Here is an 18,168-nt window from a genome sequence, read left to right as displayed (position 1 = left end):
TTTTGGGCATTTGGGACGATAAGTATTTGGTGCGCCACAACCGTAGAAAAACACCGTTCGCTCCTCACGGTAGTCATAATATCTATGCCCCTCCTTGTTGCAATTCCAGCAGCCAGGTTTTGGAAGCTAGCTGAGAAACTGCGTCTACCTCAGCAAATTCACTTTGCACTATCGCGTCATCATCTACTTCTAAGTCAAGGTAGGCTTCGTTAACCTGTCTTCTAGGCAGTGGTCGAGAGCGGTTTGTTTGTGAAGATAGCGTTGTCTTAGCAATTTCATTAGCAAGACTCTCACCTTTCAAACAGAGTCTACGTAATTCTTCCACAGAATGAATAGGGATGAAAAGAAGCTGTTGCCGAATACGAGGCCGCAGACAATGTTTCATAATTTCGAGCAGTTCTGTTTCTAAAAGTGGAGTTTCAAAAGGTTCCGCGATTTTCAAGATGGCGTTACGGAATTCGTCAAAACATTCCTTTCGACCTTGCTTTCCAGCGCTAATCGATTCCTTAATCTCGAAATCACTTTTATGCTGTTGAAAATTAGTTCTTAAAGCATGGCAAATAGCTGGCCACGTTACACGTTCGATAGATATACGGTAACGCCAGTACCAGTCTTTGGCTTCATTAATAAAAACGCTTTGTATGTGCTCACACAAAAGGTTGAAATTGCCGTTAAGCGAATCGATAACTAACAATTCTATTCTCGATAAGGAGCTATCTCCAGATAAACGAGACGTACCGTCAAACTTTACGTCCCAACTTGAAATTAATGGGGCAACCGTATTTGGTCAATCTGATTATTAAAATTTAAATTACTCTGGTTTGGCAATGGAGGTACATCTCTAGGCCACACTGGTGTAGACCTATTTGGTGGGTGTTGTTGAGTTGTGGACAAATTAACTGGTTGACTTATGTCATTGCCTACAGGGACTGCTTGTGCAGGGTTAATATTTAACCGTTCCAAAAAACTGGATAGAGTGTTTTCTATCCGCTGTTCTACTATTTGGGCTGCTCGAATCTCTAGACCTTCAAAAACAGTTGCTGACCTCGCTGATACAATAGCCGAGACCATATTCCTAATACGAGCTCAATCTGATTATTAAAATTTAAATTACTCTGGTTTGGCAATGAAGGTACATATCTAGGCCACACAGGTGTAGACCTATTCGGTGGGTGTTGTTGAGTTGTGGACAAATTAACTGGTTGACTTATGTCATTTCCTACAGGGACTGCTTGTGTAGGGTTAATATTTAACCGTTCCAAAAAACTGGATAGAATGTTTTCTATCCGCTGTTCTACTATTTGGGCTACTCGACTCTCTAGATCTTCAAAAACAGTTGCTGACCTCGCTGATACAATAGCCGATACCATATTCCTAATACGAGCTTCGTCATCATTTACTGGTGGTACGTCACCGCCATGTACCCCTTCACCTGACAAGCTATTAGCATTTGCCAATTGTTGTTGCAGCTCTCGCTGTTCTTCCCTATTGGACCTTTGCAGTTTTTCACTGCCGCTAGTGTTACCCGTGTTCCGTTTAAACATAGTTTTTGACGTAGTGTTAACTCTTGTACTCTGGTTAAACTCCCTACTACGGCAAGGAGCTCTACACTGTGGGCAAGAAAAATTATTTTTAAGCCACGACAATAAGAAACTCCTATGGAAACGGTGGTCACATCCGGTAGTGAGGACGTTGTCCCGATTGGTAAACGATTTTCGACAAACGAAACAACTAGGTTGCAAGGGGGTGGTCGCTGTGACGTAATGGTATATTTATTTTCAAAAATTAAAAAAAAGGTATATGTGGTACTCGCAATCGCAAAAAAAGGTTATAAGAACCTTTAACGTATGCAGTGTCAAAAATTGTTTAACTAAAAAAATATTGTTTATAAAATATCCAAATAGTAGAAGCTTTCCGCTTGGTATTAAAAAAAAAAGTTATTAATCAAAAAAAAAAAAAAAAAAAAGCAAAAATCATCAAAAATAAACTTGATTTGAGACCATGGGAGTCTCTGTAGTGGTAATGTGGCATAAAGGTTGAGTTCGGCATATAGTCATATTGTGTTGTGACATGCAACATTTTGAGAAAGAAAGATCGGTTGTGACTTATTTGATTTAATCTCACAAATTCCGACATATTCACAATCTTTCTCAAATATGAAATGAAAAATTAAAAAAAGTATAAAACTGAGGTGGCATCTCGACGTTGAGATGTACTAACTACTGAAAATTTGCATATATTTTTCTTTTTATTTCATTTAGCCTTAATGACAAAAATTTCGAAAAAGCGTATAACGTATTTTTGCAACAAAACTAAATGAAGTGTTATGCTCAAATAATTCCCTAAACACGAAGTTTTAACGCGGTACGCAACTGAAGGCATCTATCCTATAGGATGGTCAATTCCAAAGAAAATTCTTCGCATCCATACAAAACTCTTCCGACACAACAGCAATCAAACAAAAATCAAAAAATTTATAAAATGTTAATCTAATAAAAAAAATCCAAAAGCAGACAGACTATTTGATTCAAGGAGTGAATCATACATTTGAAGCCAATATTTGACAAAAGCACACAAAAGTCGCTTTCCTCAATCGGACCCCACGTTGGGCGCCATTTTATCTGTTACGCTATCCTTTGACTAAGTGTGCGATAGGCACATTCACGGACAAACGAGCAGCAGTGCTCGTGGCAAGGTGCAATGACCACGGCGTGTGCACTGGCGTTTAGGCCCGGAGCTTCAGCTTTGTGGATTCCTTAACGTGAGCATTGCACAGCACCGATCTCCCCAGCCAATGGTCAAACAGGATAATTTAGTTTGCACACTGGGATACTCAACCATAAGAAAATATAAAAAAAAACTACAAACGCACTTTCATGCCACACTTCATCAATATGACGCACCATATACCTACCTTTATGCAAATTATCGTCCTCTACTTTAGGAGGGGTTTTTTAAAAAATAATAAGAATTTTGTATCGTTAGTTACAGAATGTAACATTGACACCAAACTCAGAATCAGAACTGCCTTTATTTTCCACATTGCTCTTATTTATAACTTAATTTAATATTTACAATATAAGCGTTGCATCGGATTTCCTAATGAAAACCGATGCGTGAGAAATGGAATATTTATTCAATGAAATGCCAGTGGCTTGAGAAATATAATATTTGTTTAGTCTGCTTATGCCAGTGGCTTGAGAAATGGAATATTTTTTTATGGTTGCCATAAGGGTACTGTGGGAAGTGTACTGTTAACTCCCCCCTTTCTTTAAGAGAATCTCCCCGATTCTGTAATTTTGTTTGTAAGTTGATTAATTTTAACGGTTAATTCATTAAAAATTTCCTCTTGTTTTATTTACTGTCTATTTGTTTTCCATCTCTCAACCACTTTGTTGATCTTAAAAAATATATATATTATAATTATAATTATAATTCATGTTAATACAATGACAATCCAATATACAGGATGTGATTGTATTTAATTTCTTACATAGTTGATCAAATTAATGTTTTCAAATTTCAAATTATAGTCTTTTGACTCAATGTAATCTACAATTTCAAAATTACTTACTTTACTATTCCTGACATACTGCCATATTTTGAATCTATATTTTCATATGTAACATTATCAATATTTGTTTGATTTTCAAATGTTACTAAATAAACTCCATCTACTTCCTGATTGTTGATAAAATGCTTCCCTGAAACTAATATAGCACCTTGTTTTATTTCATCTATTTGTTTATTGCCTTCTTTAATTTTTTTAGATTTAGCTTTATTTTCAGTTAAAATATCTGGCAAGCAACTATTTGTATTATTAATTTTACAATAGGTATTTATCAATTCTTTTTTACAATTTTCAACATTAACGTATTTGTCGTTACATTTTGCAATTTATTTTGCAATTAAGAGCTTACCATCTATTTGGGCAATTGGCCTTACTTCAAACAATTTACAATCAAATATAATTTTTGGATATTTTATGTAAATAACTATTACATCTTCATTTTGCAATATTTTAAAAGTAGAAACGTCTATTATATCTGATATAGACATTCGTCCGTGCTCATTTTCGGTTATCTTCTCTATTTCATCAAAATGTAAAATTACTGGATTTAAAATTCCTACTCTTGTCATTGCTATAGTATTAACGAGATTTTGTAATTCCGACATTAAAAATTCATTTCTTCGTTGTACAAGTAATTTAACATATTCATCTCCATTTAAGCTTCTTATTGTTTCAGTTAATCTATAAATTTCTTTAAAATTTTCCGAGTTTGTAGTGTACTGTTTATTATTATTATCCGTTAATTCGTTCAATTTGTTATTTACTAACACCAAATCATCATGATCTGGTGATCCCGCTATCCATTTCCATATTGTTCCTAATTCATTAATACCCCTTTTATTTCTTCTTCTATTAAACCAGTTTCAAATTCTATGTCTGAGTTCTTAATATCTGGTGATTCAGACGTTTCCTCTAAATTATTGTATCTGAATTTTTTGTTGTACAATTTTTTATCTGCCATTATGAGATTTTCAAAATAAGTCAAATTGGTTATGTGAAAAATTGTTCCAAAGCTGCGGTATAAAGCAACATCACCATCTTCTATCAGTACATAATCCTCCCGTGTATAGTCTACTATGTCTGATTTCGCTAGAGCAATTAGTGATACAATTAATTATTACTGGTATCATCTAAAAAAATGTATAATCAAGATTTTATATTATCTTTGTGCACTATTCTATTTCTTTGATTAATCCTAACCCTATTGCCTAAATCCTCCTTTACTATCTGTTTCCTATACCTAGGTCTTAATTTATTTCTCTCTCCTATGATTTTTTCGTATATAATATCACCACATGAATACGTTTTCATTTTCCTGTTTATGTTTTGTCTGTCTAACATCTTTTCTTGCGCCAGTACTAATTTTTGTGGCACAGTATCATATTTCATCTTATTATACAGTACCTCAAAAGGTTTATTCTCAATTACGGAGTGTATAGTTTTATTATATTGTTGAACCGCTCTATATACTGATTCAGAAAAACTGATCAAATCATATTCCTGCTTCATACATCTCGCAATCTCAATTATCTTTGAATGAACTCTCTCAACCTGTCCATTTTTAGTACTGTGATTTGGGTTACAAAAATAAACCTCAATATGAAGTCTCTCCATCAAGGTCTTAAATTGTACAGTAGTAAATCCTGGTTCATTATCTAGTGTTATAATCTTTACATTAGGGAAACCCTGTAATATCTCCAATACTTTATCTTCCAACTCAGTCTTATCCTCAATTCGTTTAATAATCAAAAACTTTGAATATGCGTCAATACATGTAATGAATTTCAAAGACTGAGCATAAAATATATCCATATGAATCTGTATTCCTTCCTCATCAGGTATAGGAGCCTCTCCAATCGGTATTTTCTTCGGGTGCCTATCATATTTATTTCCATTACAAATATCACAGCTTCTAATATACTCTCTGAATTGCTTATGCATTTCAGGCCAATAGTACATTTTACAAATTTGCCTTATATTTTCTTCAAAACTTCTATGTGCTCTGTTATGTGTTTGTTCTATTATCGCACCTTGGTCCTCCCTGTTTGTTACATCTATAGGAAAATTCCTGGCAGACAAAAATTTATTTGTAAACGTTTCCTTTAACTTAGTTTTAATCTCATAGAGATCTTCTGGTGTACAGTGAATTGCAGTCACAAGACTGGGTTGTATAAATTCCTTTAAAATTGTTATCAAATTTTCCGCCGTATCGTATTCAATAAGATGTCTTGTCCTACCAAAGTTTATCACTGACTCATGTATGGTAAAACGTCCTTTACTCAGCAATATCTGCTGTTTAAACTGATTCAACGGTTTTTTTATCTCCGGAATTTCTACATTATCTGAGCTTTCCGCAGAATGCTGCGTAGCACGATCGGATGAGTCATCAGATACCTGATTTAAATATTGCCTAGACAACGCATCCGCTACTATATTCACTTTACCTGGCTTATAAATTATTTTTGGAGCATATTCCTCGATTATAGTGTGCCATCTTTTCATTTTAACAGTAGGGTTTCTTGGAGAAACCGAAAAAGATAATGGCTGATGATCTGTGTGAATCTCCAGATCTGATACCCTATAAAGGTAATTTCTTAAAGTTTTTAATGCCCAAACTATGGCATAAAGCTCCTTTTCGTTTGTCGCATAATTTCTTTCTGTTGAGTTTAATGTTTTCAATATAAAAGTAATGGGCTTTCCTTCCTGACTTAATACTCCTCCCAATGCGTCATTTGAGGCATCTGTTGCCAATATACATGTTTTTGTAAAATCCGGCTGAGTTAGTTCGACTTGGTTTGCAAGTAATTTCTTTAATCTTTCAAAAGCCATAATTGCGTCTTGTTCTAACCTGACCTCAATTTTTTTAGACATGTGCTGTGACACATCGTTATTAAACATTTCCTTAAAATTCTTCAAAAAAGTTTCATGTTTTGGTATTTTTGAATGTATCACTATCACTACATAGTATAAAACAAAGTCGCTTTTTCTGTCCCTTTGAATACTTAAACCTTTAAAAATACGCAACGGATTTTGATGCGCTTTTTTAATAGATAAAGAGTGATTGAAGAGGAAGTAACGGATGAACATATTTGGCTGAAAATTGGTGGAGGGGAGACAGACATAGGCTAATTTTATCCCGTTCTGGATAGGGTCTTGAGATCAAAACGTGGACCTGGGTAATCCTGGGATATGTTTGTACAATAAGGGTATCGAATGTAAGCTGTTTATGAGTACTTTGATACGGGGTATTTTTCGTACCCGTGTGTAACTAGTGTCTCGAGATATAAGCGAAAACGTGGACGCGGGTACTCCTAGAATGTGTTTATAGAATATGGATAACGAATGAAAGCTGTTGATGATTTCTTTAGTACAGGGTAGTTTTCATACCGCTGGGTGATTAGGGTCTCAAGATATGGGCAAAACCTAGACCCGGAAACCCCTAGAATGTGTGTGTAATATGGATATCAAATGAAAGTTGTTGCCGAGAGCTTTAAAGTAATTTTCATTGTGATATTCGATTTAGTTGCATTAACCTGGCAAAACTGATAAATATGCATGCGAAGCCGAAATAAAGACATGAAATAATAATACCCACATAACTATTTACATACGTCCTATTCGACTTGCCTGGTAATAAGGGATGAAGAAGAATGGGAAAAATTTTAGAGAAGAGAAAAGACGGAAGGAGAAGGAGACTGAGAAAGAGATAGAGTGAGACGAAAATAGAGATAGATGAAGCGAAAAGACGGAGGGAGGAGTGAATAAAAAGATTAAGAAAAAGTGACGAGGGAGAAGGGGGCAGAGTTAGACGAAAAAAGTTTATTAAAATGTATGGAGATAGACCAAATTTAGGGGAGAACAACGTCTGACGGGTCTGCTAGTCTTTACTAAACACAGTTCACGTACTTATCTGAACTCACTTTTTATTGGTGTAAAAAATGGCCGAAATCCGACAATGACCACGCCCACTTTTTCGATATCGAAAGTTACGAAATATGAAAAAATGCCATAATTCTATACCAAATACGAAAACAGGGATGAAACATGGTAATTGGATTGGTTTATTGACGCAAAATATAACTTTAGAAAAAACTTTGTAAAATGGGCGTGACACCTACCATATTAAGTAGAAGAAAATGAAAAAGTTCTACAGGGCGAAATCAAAAGCCATTGGAATCTTGGCAGGAATACTGTTCGTGGTATTACATACATAAATAAATTAGCGGTAACCGACAGATAATGGTCTGGGTCACCCTGGTCCACATTTTGGTCAATATCTCGAAAACGCCTTCACATATATAACTACCACCACTCCCTTTTAAAATACTCATTAACACCTTTCATTTGATACCCATATCGTACAAACAAATTCTAGAGTCACCCCTGGTCCACCTTTATGGCGATATCTCGAAAAGGCGTCCACCTATAGAACTAAGGCCCACTCCCTTTTAAAATACTCATTAACACCTTCCATTTGATACCCATATCGTACAAACAAATTCTAGAGTCACCACTAGTCCACCTTTATGGCGATATCTCGAAAAGGCGTCCACCTATAGAACTAATGCCCAAGCCCTTTTAAAATATTCATGAACACCTTTCATTTGATACCCATATCATACAAACAAATTCTAGATACGCTGGTCGACCTTATGGCGATATCTCGAAAAGGCGTCCATCTATGGAACTAAGCCCCACGCCCTTTTGAAATACTCATTAACACCTTTCGTTTGATACCCATATCGTATAAACAAATTCTAGGGTCAACCAACCCTGATCCACCTTTATGGCGATGTCCCTAAATGGCGTCCACCTATAGAACTATGGCCCACTCCCTCATAAAATACTCTTTAATACCTTTCATTTGATACACATGTCATAAAAAACACATTCCAGGGTTACCCTCGGTTAATTTTCCTGCATGGTTATTTTCCCTTATGTTGTCACCATAGCTCTCAACTGAGTATGTAATGTCCGGTTACACCCGAACTTAACCTTCCTTACTTGTTTATACTCACTTGAGCAGAGCTCACAGAGTATATTAACTTTGATTGGATAACGGTTGGTTGTACAGGTATAAAGGAATCGAGATAGATATAGACTTCCATATATCAAAATCATCAGTATCGAAAAAAAATTTGATTGACCCATGTCCGTCCGTCCGTCCGTCTGTCCGTCCGTCCGTCTGTCCGTTAACACGATAACTTGAGTAAATTTTGAGGTATCTTGATGAAATTTGGTACGTAGGTTCCTGGGCACTAATCTCAGATCCCTATTTAAAATGAACGACATCGGATTAAAACCACGCCCACTTTTTCGATATCGAAAATTTCGAAAAACCGAAAAAATGCGATAATTCATTGCCAAAGACGGATAAAGCGATAAAACTTGGTAGGTGCGCACATTAAGATAGAAAGAAAATGGAAAATTTCTTCTTTTCAAAATTTCTAAGTAAGCATGAAAAGTGTCTAGCTGACAAAACTTTTTTGGACGAAGAAATGCCTAGCACGTCAAACAATCCAACTAGAGGGAGACCAACAAAACCCATAGAAAAGTGTTCTACCTACACAAGGAAAAGGAAGCTGTCTGATACCACAAAAGCTATGGCCACGACTCATCTTTCAGAAGCACTGGCTATTAAATATAAAAAAGACGAAGAAAACGTGAAGTCTCATATAACAGAAGCAGTTGCGGTAGCAAGTCCAGTGCGACTGATGAGGATCAAAAACAGCATTCCCACGCCACCAAATGCGCTAGCTAGGAAATACACTCCCGAAGAAGCTTTGGCGCTGTTTATAGATCTCGGTTTAACGAAGAAAAAATATATTATATTGCGTAAGTCATTATTGCAACGTAATGCCGATATTTTACCTGGATACAAAAAAATAACTCAAGCCAAGGAAGAAGCAGTTCCTCTAAGTCCCAAAATAACCGCAGTATCAGCTGAAATTGAGCTACAAAACCTAATGGATCATACGTCTACACGACTCCTTCAAAGTTTTACTGAAAAGTTGAAATCACTGCCAAAGGAGCTAGCATTGATAACTAAGTGGGGCTGTGATGGATCACCAGTACAAAGCGCATATAAACAAAGAATAAATGTAGACGATGAAACAATTACAGATAGTAATATGTTTATGGCTTCTATTGTTTCATTACGACTAAAAGATGAAACTTCAGAATATTGGAAAAATCCACGTGCGTCATCAACTATATTGTGCCGCCCGATATTATTTAAATACGAGAAGGAGTCTTCGGAACTCATAAAAGCTACAGTGAGTGATATAAAAAATCAAATTGCCAAATTAGAACCAACAATAATTGAAATTGAAGAGGGAAATTTCATTACAATAAAGCATAATTTTCTGCTGACAATGGTCGATGGAAAAGTTTTGAACTTAATAACAAATACGACATCTACAATGAAATGTCCAATTTGTAAGAAGAGCCAAAAGGACTTTGAAAATCTTGATGATTCAATAACTAAAAAATAAATAAATGTAAGGCGCGATAACCTCCGAAGAGATCTAAGGCCGAGCTTCTCTTCCAATTTGCGTCGTGCTCCTCTTGATTTTCCCTACAAATTGGCCGGACGGGACCTACATGTTTTATGCCGACTCCGAACGGCATCTGCAAAGCAGATGAGTTTTCACTGAGAGCTTTTCATGGCAGAAATACACCCGGAGTGCTTGCCAAACACTGCCGAGGGGCGACCCCGCTTAGAAAAATTTTCTTCTAATTGAAAAATCTTATTTCTAAAATTTTGATGTTGCTTTGCCCGGGAGTTGAACCCAGGGCATACGGTGTGATAGGCGGAGCACGCTACCCATCACACCACGGTTTTTGGTTGGACCTAAAGGATACTGCAAAGCAAAAATCTCTTCGAAATTCCACAAAAAATTTACGTAGGGTGATTCGGGTTAAAGCCAGTTGAACACTTCAAACTCATCGTACTTCAAAATTTGCTCCACTGTGCTCTCTGTTTCTCTTTCTTCATCTCTTCTCCATTACATTTACTCCCTTCTCCTGCCTTCACCCTCTCCTCCTAGCTGTTATTATTGCTCTTCGCTTGCATTGTGTTCGACTTCATGTAATTACGGGGATTCTTTTTTTTGACAAGGCGAAGTTCGTCGATTTTATTTCGCGGCGGCAAGGCATTGTGTTGCAAGCTTAAGGGAATAGGGGACTTCGATGAAATTTTGAAAGGGATGGAACTATGTCATATATTTTCGGACTATTTTAGGATTTTTTTCTTAAATCTCTCCCAGGGTTAGAAGAAATAGACAACATTAGAAGATAACAAGCGAAGGCTGGATTCGAAAACTTGGTCAGCTGAACAAAGTTGGTGTAGCAACCAACATAATATCAGTCCGCCGAGCAAAGTAGGAATACCCGTCAGGTTGCATAGAGAAATTCTACACCTTCGCTCAGCCGATAAAAGGAGCAATGCACGGAAACACAGTTCAGGCCGCGATAATCCTTCTAATCGGTCCAAGAGTAAAGCTGGATTTCGATTCGATTCTTAAGCGATTTAAGCGATCTCTTTTTTAGAAATGTAGAATCGATTTTTTTTTTTAAATCGTTCGATTCTTTAGGCATCGAAGTTTTCATCACTATGTACTTTACGGACGCTTAAGGAAATACATATTCTATACTATTTTGTTTTTATAAATTTAGCTTTATTTTGTTGGTGGTTTCGAGAGAAAGATGAAGAAATTTCTACGCACTTCTGGCAAGCAATATATTGAACATGTGTTTATATATTTTGTGGTATGATATTGTGTTCAGTACGAAATTAAAACTAATTAATACCACATTTTTAGATTCTAGTAAGCCAATTGAGAGTGACTCTGAAGGGGAATTCAATCTTATAAGTAATCCAAAGATTCGCAGATCTGTTGTCTGGAAGTACTTTAGTCAAGTGCAGGGCGATTCTGCGAAATGCAAATTGTGCGGAAAAAATGCAAAACAGGTGGGAAGAACAACCAATTTGTTAAATCATTTGAAGTGGTCACATCCAACGTTGATGGTAATGTCTTCATCAACAGCTCCTATAGAATCCTTTTTTGAACCTAATAACAATAACATAAGGAAGTCTCAGTCTGTAGATGAGCGAAAAAAACAACTGGATTGTGCTTTGATTAGAATGATTGCCACAGATATGCAGCCCTTTAGGATTGTCGAAGATAACGGATTCAGATCTTTTACACAATGCTTAGATCCTCGGTACGTTTTGCCTTCACGAGTAACATTAAGAAACACATTTTTAACAAATATATAAAATCAATACTTTTTATGACATAGACAGCAGTAAACACGAAAACAGAAGTGGCAATTTTTATGAAATTTCGTCAATTAAATACCTTATTCCTTTTTATTTTCAATAGGCTAAGAAAATAAAGAAAGTTCCGTATACCTCGTTGATTAAAAAGCTGCAAAACGTATACTGAAAACATGTTACCTTACGTATGTAAAAAATACTTCGTTTTTATGTGGCGCTGAACGTAGATCGATGCTAATGCCGTAAACGAAGCGAGAACATTATACATATTTTAATCATAAGTATTAAAGAAGAAAGTATATTAGTTAATGATCCCAAGGTTGCTTTCCCTACATTTTGAAATAAAAGATTCAAAAAAACGCAAAAAGTATGACATTTCGGTAAAGACTACTAATTATCTCACTCCGATGAAAGGATCAAGTGAAGACCCATGTGGTATTCCTTGATGCTTCCAATTTTGTCTGCAGTCAACGAAACGAGAGAGGAACTGTCCAGCTTTATTTATCGGGAAAAATCGGGTAAATGGTTAAGTACGTAAGCAAGTACACTGTTACAAAGAATAAGCAAAACTTAAATAAATTTTGTTTGGTTCGATTTAATCGAATCGAAAAAATCGATTTAAAAAAAAAGAATCGAATCCAGCTCTATCCAAGAGCAAAGTAGGAACACCCGCCAACGAATATTGTACAGACATTCGCTTTGCAAGGAGGAGAAATCAGTGACGCAAGATTGCAGGAAAATACCCTTTTCGAGAGATTTTTTTCTGTAAAATTTAGTAAAAGGGAAAAATGGGAAACTGTTTTGTCCTCCATATAAAGAAAGGATATTTTTTGTAGCAAATGTAACTATGTATGAAAAGCTGATCATAATATATCTAAAACAATTCAGCACTCTTACTAAACATTGTAAAATGATTCGTTGATTTTCGTTCTTACCGTATCCTGACACAATTTTAGTAGATAATACATTTGTATTTCTGGCATTTCAAGAAACAATTGTCAATATATGTTTTTTTTGGCCTGCCATATGTATTTTGCACAACTCACAACACCTTACATTTATTTAGTACCCTAAAAATTTTCTGACTTTCTTGCGTGTATTGTAGCGTTACGTTGTGTAGTAAAAAAAAACAAGAATTTATTAAAAATACATAATTTGGACATTCTGAAGTCCGCTGCAAAGAAAGAGCGTATCCAAAGAAGTTGCCAGAAGGAGGAAAAGTACAGTGGCTTGTTGGAATCTATGTCGAGCGATCAATTCACAGCTTTTCGTAAGACGTGCAATGCTTCGCTTCAACTCTCACTCAAACACATTTGATAGCTCTGGTTCCCTTTTTAACACGCTTATATTAGCTTCACTTGTACGTTTGTAACTCTCTAGGCTAGGCGCGCAAAGAGACCCATCTAGCGGCAATTATTGAAGAAGGCAGTGGTTAAATAACTCGCTACAAAACGAGTTGTGCTTAATAGCGGAGACACGAACCTCTGTGCTACGGCGTGTTGTTTAGTTTTCTTGAACTATATTTATTCAAATAAAAAAGATTTCTCTTGATAATTATATATATTATATTGATGTTTCCATTCTATTAATTTAAGTATTGCGCTCAGCTGATGATATCGCTTATGCAGCTGAGCAGTTTTAAATCTAGACGCATGACGAACCGCTGCTAATCAAAAACTCGGAAAAAAATGAGCGGGATTGCATTGGGGCACTTGAAAGCAATGCGCTGCCACAATGTCCGACAGAAGAAATAAATACTTTAAACTCTGTGGAAATTTCATGCCATCCTTTTATTGAAAATGCGCCGAACTAGAGATTTTTTTTTAATATCCGTTAGTAATTTTACAGAGTTTATCTGGCATCCCTGATAGAAATACTTGCGAGCCGATAGAATTCGGAAACTCGTTTGCCTGGCAAAGTAGACATACTTGTGATTCAGAAATTCGTGCAGCTGAGCAAATAGTACAAGGCAACACAGAGTACGCCGCCAAAATTTATTAATACGCTCCAATGAGCGTTTTGACGACCGAAAACGCATTATTAGATCATCCGAGCAAAGCAGAAATACCCGAGGTCGTTGCATTAGGCGTCTCAATCTTTATGTTAGATCACAGGAGCAATATTTAAATACTTTTGCTCATAGGACACTGCGTAGAAGTGCTCACATACAAAACACCTATATATTTTTTTGTTTATTTTTTTTTTCTTGCGAGAGTGCTGAAAAGTGCCTAATCCACCATAAATGCTGCCGTAGCAACAACCGTGTGCCCGTAGACTAAAAAACAGCCCCAGTTTTGGAACCGTCGCCCACCCCGGTACCACTTTCGCATTACTTCAGGGTGGCGTTCCAGATTTCTAATTTTTTAAGAGCCTACTGTTGTCCCTGCGTCCAGGTTCCCGCTATTTGCTCTGAATGTCGATTTAATCGCCACTGCTTCGCCTGTGCATTTCTCTGCGCTCCCTCTCAGCATTCATGAGGCTTGTCTAACTATAACTGCCATTTTCCCACTGCAGCCCAGCATTCCTTCCTGTTGCACATTTGTGATACTAAATTTCTCGTAGTAGGTTCCTCCCCAAAAACTCTATGCAAGGTGAAACTTTCCCCGTGAAAACGGGGGAAGTGGAACATGAAGTGTTCTGCGTTTTCTAACACCGTGGTACACCTTGGGTAAAGAGGATCTCCCCCTATTCTGCGCTTCCATAAATACTCGTTTGAAACCGCCATGTCCCCTCAGTATCTGCCGGCGATGGTAGCTCAATTCGCCGTGCTTCCGCTCATTCACCATTAACTTTGGTCATTTTCTCCCCCACCGCTCTGACGTGCTCTTTGAAAGTTAACTTAGAGTCAACGTGTACTCCTAAGTATTCTAGAGAAAGTTTTGAGGTGATTTGATGGTCCCCAACAGTTAAGACTAAATTGAAGCTACCGTTTGGAGCTTACTAATACCACTTCTGTCATTTGGATAGCCAACTCCAGTCCCGTATTGGTCAGCCTTTCCTTTATTCTTCTGCAATATCGTCAGCGTATCCCACAATTTGCGTGTTTTCTGGTAGATCAATCTTTTGCACCCCGTCATAAGTATATTGTATTCCAAAGCATTGGTCTGAGACAGATCTCTGTGGGACGCCTCCAGTGATGTTGTACTCTTTCGCTCCTTTATCCGTGTCAAAAAGAAGTACTCTGCCTTTAAAATAGCTACCTATTATTCTGCGTAAGTAAGCTGGAGTGCCGAAGTTTCGCAGTGTTGCTACTATCTGCATCCAGTGTTAAAAGCGTTCTTGATGTCCAACGTAATCAGTAAAAATTTCTTTTACTTTGGCGATAGAGATAGCTTCTCTAACTATATTTACGACGGCAGATGCAAGACAAACCATCTACGGTGATTCAATAACTGACGAACTAAATTATGAGTATGGAATATCACCTTTGCATGCTAGGATAAGATGTGTGGAATTTGTTTTGAAGCTGGCTTATACACTACCACAACAAGGAGAAGTTTTCGACGACAATACAACATGTAAGGAGAAACAAAACAGGAGAAAAAAATAATTCAGGATGCATTCTATAAGGAGATTGGCCTTAGAGTTGACTGTCCAAAGTATGGATACGGAAATACAAATGATGGTAACTCCTCAAGAAGATTTTTTGAAAACGATGAAGTGACTGCTCGCATAACAGGAGTTGATAGAGATATTGTGAAAAGATTGGGATTAACTTTAAATATTTTAAACTGCCATGAACTTGTTAATGGATCCAAATTTGGAGAATATGCATCTAAAACTACAGAGTTGCTGCATCAAAAGTATCTTGAGAAGAAACTTACACCAACGGTACATAAAATTTTAGCACATGGAAAAGATTTAATAGAGTACCAGTGCTTACCATTAGGAGAATTGCCTGAAGAAGCTCAAGCATCTAAGAACAAAAGATATAGATGTATGAACATCTGCAAAGTATCACGAGTTAGACAAAACGAAGACCTTTTCAACATGTTAGCTATATCTTCTGATCCAGTCATATCATCTATGAGGTATGTAAGAACACAAAAAGATCTTACAGATGCGTATAACTGAGAAATGGTTGCTTTGTTAGATATATGTTCCAGTGACGATGACTATGTTAAGATAAAATAAGTTTCTATCTTCTTATCACAACAATGAAAAAGAGATTTACTAATCAATTTTGTTACTTTATTGAAAAATAAGATATCTATGTACAAGTTAATTTTTTATTTTAAATAAAAGAACTAATTAATTTAGTAATTTATAAATATATACTTTTCGTTATTGCATTTCTCTAAAGTTTATCAAATTTTTTTTAAAGCTTAGGCATTTCGCCTTCAAACGAGTACTAAATTTTTATAGAAATCAATACGTCTATCGAGTTTGGTACAAATTGGTAAAGCGGTTACTAAGATCAAACTTTTTAGCATAAATGGGCAGTGCCACTCCCCTTTTCCAAAATTCGTTGGCTGTTTAATCTTTAGCTCAAATAAAATTTCATTGAACCACTTTCAATAACTTTTAGTTATTAATAAAATACATATTTGGCTTGTAAATTAAAAAAAAAACATGTAAAATTTTACGATGTTGAAGCACCTTGTTATTGTGGCACCAAAAACGGGCATTTGAGTTTTATAAGAGTATTGCCATTTAAAAGAAACAATACTTCTATCGATGTTGGTAGTTATTGATTACGTGATTACCTAGATACAACTTTTTATCATAAGTGGGCAGTGCCACGCTATCTTATCAAAATCATTAGTTTATCTTATTTAATGCTTAAATACGTCATTATAAGAAACATCTCATTTTATTTTTTTTTAGTTTTTACTAAAAACATTTTGTTTTTGTATTTTTCTAAAAGTTTTTGACTTTGACGAATTTTTTTGAAGCACCCTGTATCTGTGACATTCTGAGCTTTTACACAATAAATTATTCAATTAATTATTCAAATTCAAATAATTAGCTTTCATTTGCATTTTAAATTTTTAAATATCTTCATTGGTTCAAAAGTTATGATTTTTGCAAAGAAAAAACTCAAAAGGCGCCACTGTGCGTTACCAAGATCGAAAGGGCAGTGAAGACGTTTTCTAAGTTTAAATCGGCGGGCCCAGATGGTATATTTCCGGCCATGCTACAAGTTTCAAATAGAGCGGTCGCGGAATGGCTTAAAATAATATTCGATGGGTGCATAAGACTGAATCATGTACCGCACTCTTGGAGAACTGCTCGCGTAGCTTTCCTACCAAAGGCGTGGAAGATCGGTCACGTGTATCACAAAGACTATAGACCCATTAGCTTAACATCCTTTCTGCTCAAAACTTTTAGAGGCTGATAGATGTGTACATAAAGTCCAACGTGGATGAAAAGCTGCTCTCCATAACACAACATGCGTACACCAAAGGAAAGTCGGTAGACACCACATTGCATAGGGTGGGAATAAGCGTAGAGAAAGCCTAGGAAAGCTCTAGGAGTCTTCTTAGACATTGCCGGGGCTTTCAATAATGTTTCTAAATGGGCGATTATGGATGCTCTTAATTACATTAAAGTACATCCAGCCTTAACGAGATGGATCGGCTGCATGTTCAATTGCAGGAAGATTACCTCACAGTGGGGATTGTATGAGGCCACGACAGTGGACAGGGGAACGCCGCAGGGAGGGGTGCTATCACCTCTGCTGTGGACCCTGGTCATCAACCAACTGCTCAGGCGATTCGATGAGGGACCCGTAAAACTTACGGCTTACGCAGATGACGTTGCAATTGTCATAAGTGGAAAGTGCCTTCCAACGATTAGCTCTTTGATGGATCGGGCTCAGCGGGATATTCATACCTGGGCATCAAATGTCGGGTTGAAAGTCAACGCGGTTAAGGCGGATATGGTCTTGTTTACAAAGAAGTACAAGGTCCCAAATTGGGGTAGGGGTGACCCTGCAACAGAAACCTTGCACAAAATATCTAGGAATCATCCTAGATAGTAAGCTGTCATGGAAGCTCAACGTGGAGAAGAGGGTGAAGAAGGCCTCAACGGCACTTTATGCATGTAAAAAATGCTGGGGTGTACGTGGGGCTTATCGCCCTCTCTTTCTCATTGGGTTTTTACAGCGATTGTAAGCCCTATTCTATGCTATCGAGTTCTTGTTTGGTGGAAAGCCACACAAAAAACGACCTACCTCAAAAAATTAGAGGGGGTATGCAGACTATCAATGCTTAGCATTACGGGAGCCCCGAAAACAGCCCATATGGCCATAGTAGTATAACGTCATCAATCACAAGACGAACAGACTACCCGATTTCCTATATGCGCTTCGAGG

At 36.7% G+C, this 18,168-nt stretch overlaps 1 protein-coding gene across 12 annotated transcripts in view; it reads left to right on the top strand.

The window, feature by feature from the left end:
* Positions 1 to 18,168, top strand: part of PIP4K (phosphatidylinositol 5-phosphate 4-kinase) — a 1,849,876-nt gene that overhangs the window by 369,458 nt on the left and 1,462,250 nt on the right. The window lies entirely within an intron of this gene.

Source organism: Eurosta solidaginis, chromosome X (assembly GCF_040869045.1).
Source record: "Eurosta solidaginis isolate ZX-2024a chromosome X, ASM4086904v1, whole genome shotgun sequence".
Taxonomy (NCBI): Eukaryota; Metazoa; Arthropoda; class Insecta; order Diptera; family Tephritidae; genus Eurosta; species Eurosta solidaginis.
The sequence above is the reverse complement of the archived record's forward strand: the minus strand, read 5'-3'. Positions and strand labels throughout refer to the sequence as shown.